This window comes from Triticum urartu, chromosome 6 (assembly GCF_003073215.2).
Source record: "Triticum urartu cultivar G1812 chromosome 6, Tu2.1, whole genome shotgun sequence".
Lineage (NCBI taxonomy): Eukaryota > Viridiplantae > Streptophyta > Magnoliopsida > Poales > Poaceae > Triticum > Triticum urartu.
In genome coordinates this window covers 217,787,689-217,796,751 of record NC_053027.1, presented here as the reverse complement: position 1 = coordinate 217,796,751, position 9,063 = coordinate 217,787,689, and positions in this window count along the sequence as shown.

The following is a 9,063-nucleotide window of genomic DNA, read 5'->3' as shown; positions in this document are numbered from 1 at the left end:
TTTCAGAAAAGTATGCAACTGGTTTGCCATCTTGTAATAACACACCTCCTAATCCAATTCCACTAGCATCACATTCAAGCTCAAAAGTCTTATTAAAATCAGGAAGTTGGAGTAAAGGCGCATGTGTCAACTTATCTTTCAATGCCGTGAAGGCTTCTTCCTGTGCGGTCCCCCAAACAAAAGGCACATCCTTCTTTGTAAGCTCATTGAGAGGTGTAGCAATGGTGCTGAAATCTCTCACAAAACGCCTATAGAAACCAGCGATTCCAAGGAAACTCCTCACTTGTGTGACCATTTTGGGCTACGACCAACTCTCAATAGCTTCAATCTTGGCTTTATCAACTTCAATTCCCTGTGGAGTGACAACATAGCCAAGAAAAGATACTCGGTCGGTGCAAAAGGTGCACTTCCCAAGGTTACCAAACAAACATGCATCATGTAGAGCAATAAAAACAACACGTAAATGTTCCAAATGTTCCTCCAAAGATCAGCTATAAATCAGTATATCATCAAAATAGACTACCACAAATCGTCCAATGAAAGCACGTAAAACTTCGTTCATTAATCTCATGAAAGTACTAGGTGCATTGGTTAACCCAAAAGGCATAACTAACCAGTCATATAATCCAAACTTAGTTTTAAATGCTGTTTTCCATTCATCTCCCAATTTCATACGAATTTGATGGTATCCACTACACAAATCAACTTTGGAGAATATTGTAGAGCCACTGAATTCATCAAGCATATCATCTAGCCTAGGAATAGGATGGTGATAACGAATAGTAATATTATTAATGCCTCTACAATCAACACACATACGCGGTGTACCATCCTTTTTCGGCACTAGAATAATAGGAACAACACAGACTAAGGGATTCACGTATATAACCTTTGTCGAGAAGCTCCTAGACATGACACATAATCTCCTTCGTCTCCTTTGGATTGGTACGGTATGGTGCACGGTTGGGTAGCGATGCACTGGGAATTCAGTCAATCTGATGCTCAATCCCTCGAATAGGTGGTAATCCCGGTGGCACGTCTTGTGGAAATTCGTCAGCGAACTCCTGCAAAATGTTAGTAACAGCAGGAGGCAAATGGGAAGGCACGTCCTCAAATGAAAATAATGCCTCTTTGCACACAAAAGCACAGCAAACAGATTTGCTAAAATCTAGCTCATCAATATCAAATTTGGTGGCAAGTAAACATGCACTTTTCAATTTAATTTCAGAAGCAACACTAGATGGTTTATTATTAGGCTTCATTTGTTGCTCAAATTATTTTGGCACAATCTGATTTTCACTCTTATTTTTTCCTGTTTTGCTTTATTAGCTCTATCAATATCATCTTTCAAAATGGAATCAGGAGACATAGGAAGCAAAGTAACATGTTTATCCTTATGAACGAGAGTAAACTGGTTGTTTCTACCATGGTGTACATATTTTTTTAATCAAATTGCCATGGTCTACCAAGTAATAAGGAACACCCTTGCATAGGTATCACATCACAATCAACATAATCAGCATATGTAAAGATATTAAAATGCACACGAACAGTACGTGTTACCTTAACCTTGCCGCTGTTGTTGAACCATTGGATGTAGTAAGGATGTGGATGTGGTCTTGTGGTGAGAGATAGCTTCTCTACCATCTCCATGCTAGCCAAGTTGTTACAGCTCCCTCCATCTATGATGACACGAACAGAACATTCCTTCACAACTCCCTTTGTATGGAACAAATTATGCCTCTGATTTTGCTCAACTTGTGTAACCTGCACACTCAAAACACATTGAGCAACTAAATTTTCATGATCAAAATCATCTCCACCATGTTCTTCACTTGTAATAAGAGCCAAAGTCTCCTCATCATAGTCACTAGCAGACTCATACCCACCATCCTCAGTAATAATCATGGCACGCTTAGATGGGCATTCTCTCGCATAATGACCTCCACCCTTGCAACGACGACAAATAATATCATGTGTTTGCCCTGTTGATGCCATGAATGAAGAAGAGCTCTGTGCAGGCCGAGAAGGTGTGTTCTTGGCAGATAGTGATGGTTCTGCCAGCTTTCTTGTATCATGGTTGGAGGTGGCAGCTGACGGAGGTGCCGGTGTAGCAGAACGTGTGGAAGTAGAGGATGCACGCGGTGTCCATGATGAAGGTCGACCTACAGAAAAGTTAGTTCGCGCCAATGCCTGTCGATCCTGCAATTCACGTTCAGCTTTGCAAGCAAGATGGAATAAACGAGTGATATTATTATATTCCTTTTACTCTAGAATGGTCATAATCTCTTTATTTAATCCACCCATAAAACATGCAAGCATAGCTTCATTATCCTCAATAATACCAAATCTAATCATACCAGTTTGTAATTCCTGATAATATTCTTCTATAGAATTTTTTCCTTGTCTCAAACGCTGCAATTTTTGAAGCAATTCACATTGATAATATGGTGGAACCCAGCGAGTACGCATAGCATTTTTCAAAGCAGCCCAAGTAGCTGGAATATGATATAATCTGCAATGTTCAGACCACCAAACACATGCAAAACTAGTGAAAGCACAAACAACAGTAGCAACATGTCTTTCCTCGGGATATTGTAAACAGTAGCAACAGTAGCTGTGGTGGTGGAAGACGCGCGAGGAATTCATTAAACTTGTTATCGAGCTTTGTTTCAAACGTCTTCTCAATGCCATCTATCTTCTCCATGGCCTCTTCAAATCTGTTTAGCACATCTTGCACCTGTCCACCCATCATTTGCTGAAATTTATCATGTAGCCGTTTGTTCGTCATGTTCTCCCAATCAGTCTCATCGGCTTGTGATCCTGCCATGGTTAGCAGCAATAGAAACACACAAGAATATGATCCTACAGACTACTAGGAAGTGGTGGTGGTGGTGTGTCACAAATCCGTTAAGCGAATCTCAAATTCTTACCAGTTCTTACCTAGCAGTAAGTAGTGATTGGCAACCGTTCTAGTCAAAACTCTCAAAGCTTGGACAGAGCGATTTCTAGGTGGTGTCAAACGCATGAAGTACATGTATGTGGAGCTGGGAAGGCTTATGATATGGTAGCAAAAATGTTAGCAATAATCAGTTCAGAGATGCAAAGTTGAATAAACGCTCAACGACTGTACTGTGCTGGTCCTAGGCTAGACCGTGCTAGAGACGCGAGCCTAGAGCACTAACAAAATCATGGCGCTGCACGTAAACAAGGGAGGAGCACACTCTGAATTTTCTCTCTCTTTTTTTTCACTTTTTTCCTCTTTTTTTGCTCCGCAACATTTTTTTTCGAAAAAGTCTACAAATGGTCTAAAAACTGCCTAGCCAGAATTTTCCGGACTTAGTTTTTTTGAAACTGGAACTATTTTTCTACTGCGGGTAGCATGAAAGTTGGGGAGTCCGACTTAGTCACGACTCGGAGTATGGCGTGATCTGGAAATCAAAAACAAAAGAACAAATACTGGACTCGGACTGGTGGCGGAGATGAATCTGGTGGAAACTCGGACTGGTGGCGGATATATGTAGGGCGGTGGAACACGAACTGGTGGAGAATCTGTGATGGAGGTGGACTCGTATTATCGTGATGGCGGTAGATATGTGGTATATGGCAACAATGATGACGATGGTGCTATATGGCAGCGGTGATGACGATGGTGGTATATTGCAGCGGTGACGATGATGGTGGTATATGGTAGGGTGATGACGATGATGCGGCGGCGGCGTGACAACTTGTGAACAAAACTCGAAACTCTAAAGGACTAGACACTAAGACCAGCAACTGACACGGCGATGCAACCACAAATTCAACAATGCAAAACCCTAAAAAGATTATTGCAACGCCCAAGATGCGGCTATATCTCCCATGTGTCGGGGCACGACTTAGAGGCATAACCGCATTTTGGTATGATCGCAAGAAGGGTCCTCTTCACACAATCCCATGTAAATGAACAAGGAAGTAAATAGTTGGCTTACAATCGCCACGTCACACAATGATCAAATTATTCATACATCAACCAGAGTACACACAAGGTGCGACTACGGATGGATCCAAAAGAAAAGAAGACAACCCCCATGCTAAGACCCGATCTCGTCCCTACTAGGCACCAGTATTGATCATCCGGAAAGGAAACATAGTAACGGCCAAGGTCTTCGTCGAACTCCCACTTGGTCTCGGTGGCATCACCTGCATTGGTATCATCGGCACCTGCAACTGTATTTGTAGTATCTGTGATCCACGAGGACTCAACAATCTCAAAACCTACGATATCAAGACTATTTAAGCTTAAAGGTAGGATGTGGTTATAAGGTGGAGTTGCAGCAAGCACTAAGTGAATATGGTGGCTAACATACGACTACAAGAGTAAGATGAGAAACTATGCAACGGACGCGGAGCTAGAAGTGATCCTAAACTACTTACGTTCATACATAACCCAACCGTGTTCACTTCCCGAACTCCATCGAAAATAGACCATCACAGTTACGCACACGGTTGGCGCATTTTAATTAAGTCAAGTGTCAAGTTCTCTACAACCGGATATTAACAAATTCCCATCTGCCACATAACCGCGGGCATGGCTCTCAAAAGTTTAAACCCTGCAGGGGTGTCCCAACTTAGTCCATGACAAGATCACGATCCACGGAGACAATCCTCCATCGCGGGACCCTCTGATCAGGCTCGGAATCCCGGTGCACAAGACATTTCGACAATGGTAAAACAAAACCAGCAAGACCACCTGATGTGCCGACAAATACCGATAGGAGTCCCACACATCTCATTCTCAGGGCACACCGGATGGGCCAGACGTCGGGTTGGCTGAGACCCTGGTTGCCCAGGGGGCGCCGGACATCGCCCAAGTTGGACCAGCACTCAGAGGAACACTGGCCCGGGTTGTTGATTAAGAATCCTCGGGTTAATTACTCCCTATGCATATTTTAGTTGTTATTAGGAAAATGGTAAAACCTATGTTGGGGCTTGCTGGGAGAGTTTTGTTCAAAGTGAATTGTCAAGAGGGGCCCATAAACCCTCACCGTGTTAGGGACGCAAAATCAAGGAACATAACACGGGTATGACAGAAACTAAGGCGACAAGAGTGGAACAAAACACCGAGCAAAAGGCCAAGACTTCCACCCTTCACCAAGTATATAGATGCATTAATTAAATATAAGAGATATTGTGATATCCCAACATATTCATGTCCCAACATGGATCATCTTGCACTGCACCTGCAACTAGCAATGCTATAAGAGGGGCTGAGAAAAAGCGGTAACATAGCCAAATAACATTTGCTAGGAAGGTGGGTTAGAGGCTTGACATGGAAATATGGGAGGCAATATAAACAGGTGGTAGGTAGCGTGACATAGCGATAGAGCGAACAACTAGCAAGCAAAGATAGAAGTGATATCGGGGGTAGTGATCATCTTGCCTGCAAAGTTCTTAGGGTTGTCGATAGCTTGCTCCTCGTAAACATACTCGACAGGATCCTCGTTCATGAACTCATCTCCCGGCTCTACCCAAAGCAAGAACACAAGCAACAGAACAATAATCAATCACGGTGCCATGCGCAAGCAACATGATGCGGGACATGGCATGGGGTGCAAGATATGATGTGCAAAGCATATGGGTACTCTGGAAGGGAAAAGAAGATCATGGTATAAGCTTGTAAAACCAAGGATGCCACTGGATAGATTAGGATATTTTGGTCGAAATCGATATGAAGATCACCGGAAACAGATGCACGGTTTGCAAATGACGAGAAAAACAAGAACAATGCAAAACTGTGCTTAACAGCAACATAGCACTTAAGATGCATCTTGAAAATATGCTACACCACTCCAACATAAAAACAAATCACGTGGTAGTGAAGTACATGTGAAGCTCTACAAATAATGAACACCAAGCTGCTGCTAGAACTCACTAGAACATGTCTAAAACAACATGGCAAAAATGAAAAAGACAACAGTTAACAAACTTAGCAGTTTTTCACTGATCTTGGCAGAAACAACATCAAGTAGCAATGTTTAGAGCTAGTAAACTACATGCTATAGGAACATATCATGGCAAAAAAGGGCATGTCATGCTAGTACTAAAGGCAATGACCAAAACTCCCTTACTGAACTTGAGCCAAAGATCCACAAAGAATGCTAGCATCAATGCAAACATGGCAAGTGACATGAAACATGTTTCAGACTTAAGAGGAAAATCATACATGGCAGAATAGATTCATGATAGTAACTTTGCGAGCTTGTGCAACTCACCACAAGGCATTTCATGGAATAAAAAAGCAACCACCAGTAAGAAGACACATTTATGAAGCTAAACATGGCAAGAGCATAGTCATAGGGCGCATGGATCACTAGCAAGACACATGGCAAAAATGCACTTCCTGTTAACAGACTGACATCAATAATATTTAGCAAACTGAGAGCATGGTAATGACAAACTACAGTACCCCATAATTACAAACAAAGTCATGAATGTATAGAACATAACCATATCTTCAAAACATCCTTACTGACCTTCATCAAAATATGCATGATTCACTAGAGGCAACAAGTCAATATGGCAACCCAATGTAACCGGAAAAGACTTAACAGAAAAACTAAGTGGCTGAACTCAGCAACATCAAGTGGCCTACTTGGCATGCTTGTGCAAGTCACCAAAGGGCACATAAAAATACAAGGATTGCACCATAGTAAAGATGGCATGAAGATGCTCCTAAAACATGTAGACATGATGCTCAAAAGATGAACACACAAAATGCTATGAAAAAGACAAAACGACAAGTTATGGTAGTCTCCAGCTGATAACATCATTTAGCACTTTTGCAGCGAATATTAGAGCATCAATATGGACAGTAACATGCATGCAAATGACACTATCATCTAGAGCACTCAGAGATGAACATGTTGACATATCATACACCCAAATCAGAGAAATATGCATAGAGTTATGACCTCAATAACATGCGCACAAAATGCTGGAATCTCAGGACTTGGTGGAAAAACAACCTCGTGGGGAAGTGGACGAGGAGGACCCAGGACGAAGCGGTATGACGCGGGCACGGTGTTTGGTTCACGGGATCCAGCGGATCTAGGATGGGGCTGTCCCGGCGCAAGGTCGAGGACGACCGCGGCGGCTCCGGTGAACGGAGGGCGGAGCAGGGAGCCGGCGGCGAGGGGAAACCGACCGGAGGCGGCGGATCCGGCCTCAGGGCCACCGGATTTAGCGAGGAAGGCGGTGCGGTGGTGGGCTTTGGCGGCGGAGGAGCAGGGCGATGGGACGGCGAGCTCCGGCGAGGGGCCGACGGTGCCCGAGGCGGCGGCGGGCGGCGAGATCCGGCGTGGCGGCACGCGGGTTGGGAGGCGCACGGGCGGCGGATGGCTTGGTCGGGCCGGGCGGGCCCCGCCTGGGCCCGGCGGGCCGGAGACGATGGGCGGCGGCGCACGCTGACGTGGCGCGCCTTGAGTGGCTGCGGAGGCGGCGGATGGCGACGTGGCGGGTGCCGATTGGCCGGGCGACACGTTCGCCGGTGCGGGGAAGAGGAGGCTAGGGTTTCATCCGCAATTTCGGGGGGAGAGTCCTATTTATAGGTAGAGGGAGCTAGGAGAGTCCAAATGTGGTTCAGTTTTCACCCACACGATCGTGATCCAACGACGGAGAGCATGGAGGGGGTTTAGATGGGCAAGTGGGCTATTGTGAAGGGGTGCTGGGCTGCAAAGAGAGAGGGGTTCGATGGTTTACGCGGTTAACTGTTGGGGCATCAAACGACCTCCAAATGGAACAAAATTTGATAGTCGGTCTACCCGTGATATACCAAGGACAGTCGACAAATCTCGGCCCATTCCGAGAATGTTTTACCCCGCTCACGAAACAAGATCTGGAAGGTGCAACGGGTGCACGTGAGAGTGTCAGATTTCGGAATGGGCAATGGGGAAAATGACCGGATGCATGAAACGAACATGAATGCAAATGAGATGCACATGATGACATGAACAAAATGCAAAAAAGGACAAAACCCAACCACAGAGGATATAACATATAACATTGCCGGAAATGGCAAGAGTTGGAGTTACAATTATGGAATGTTACATCCGGGACGTTACAACTCTCCACCACTACAAGAGGATCTCGACACGAGATCTAGGACTAAAAGAACTACGGATATTCGGAACGAAGGTGATCCTCACGCTCCCATGTAGCTTCTCGGTCGAAATGGTGAGACCACTTAACTTTCAGGAATTTGATCGACCTGTTGCGAGTTTTGCGCTCGGTTTCTTCAACAATGGCAACAGGATGCTCATGATAAGACAAGTCTTCTTGGAGGTCAATCTCTTCAAAATTGATAGTGCGCTCGGGTGTCTTGAAGCACTTGCGAAGTTGTGTCATGTGAAACACATCGTGCACATTTGAGAAAATTGAACGGGAGCGCAAGTTGATAGGCAAGGTCACCTCTTTTGCCAATGATCTTGATAGGACCCACATATCTCAGGGCAAGCTTCCCTTTGATACCGAAGCATTGAGTGCCTTTCATTGGAGAGACTCAGAGGTAGGCATGGTCTCCTATCTCGAAAGCCAAGTCACGATGCTTGCTATCATAGTATCTCTTCTGGCGTGATTGCGCGCCTTTGAATTTTTCATTGATGACTTTACACATTTCTTCAGCTTCTGTGATCAAGTCATTGCCAAGAAGTTGGCGTTCACCAGTCTTGGACTAGTTGAGAGGAGTATGACACTTTCTGCCATATAGAATATCAAATGGGGCCTTGCCCTAACTTGCTTGGAAGCTGTTGTTGTAGGAGAACTCGACACATGGGAGGCAATCTTCCCACTTCATACCAAAAGAGATGACACAAGCTCTGAGCATCTCTTCAAGGACTTGGTTGACTCTCTTGACTTGGCCACTTGTTTGAGGATGGAAAGCCATGCTGAAGCGAATTTTGGTGCCCATGTGTAACACCCCGGATGTAATTTTCCCAATTTGTACTCCAACTCTTGCCGTTTCTGGCATTAAGTTAATTTATTTCCTCGGGTTCGGGTTTTGTCTCCGTGTGTTGTTGTCGTTGT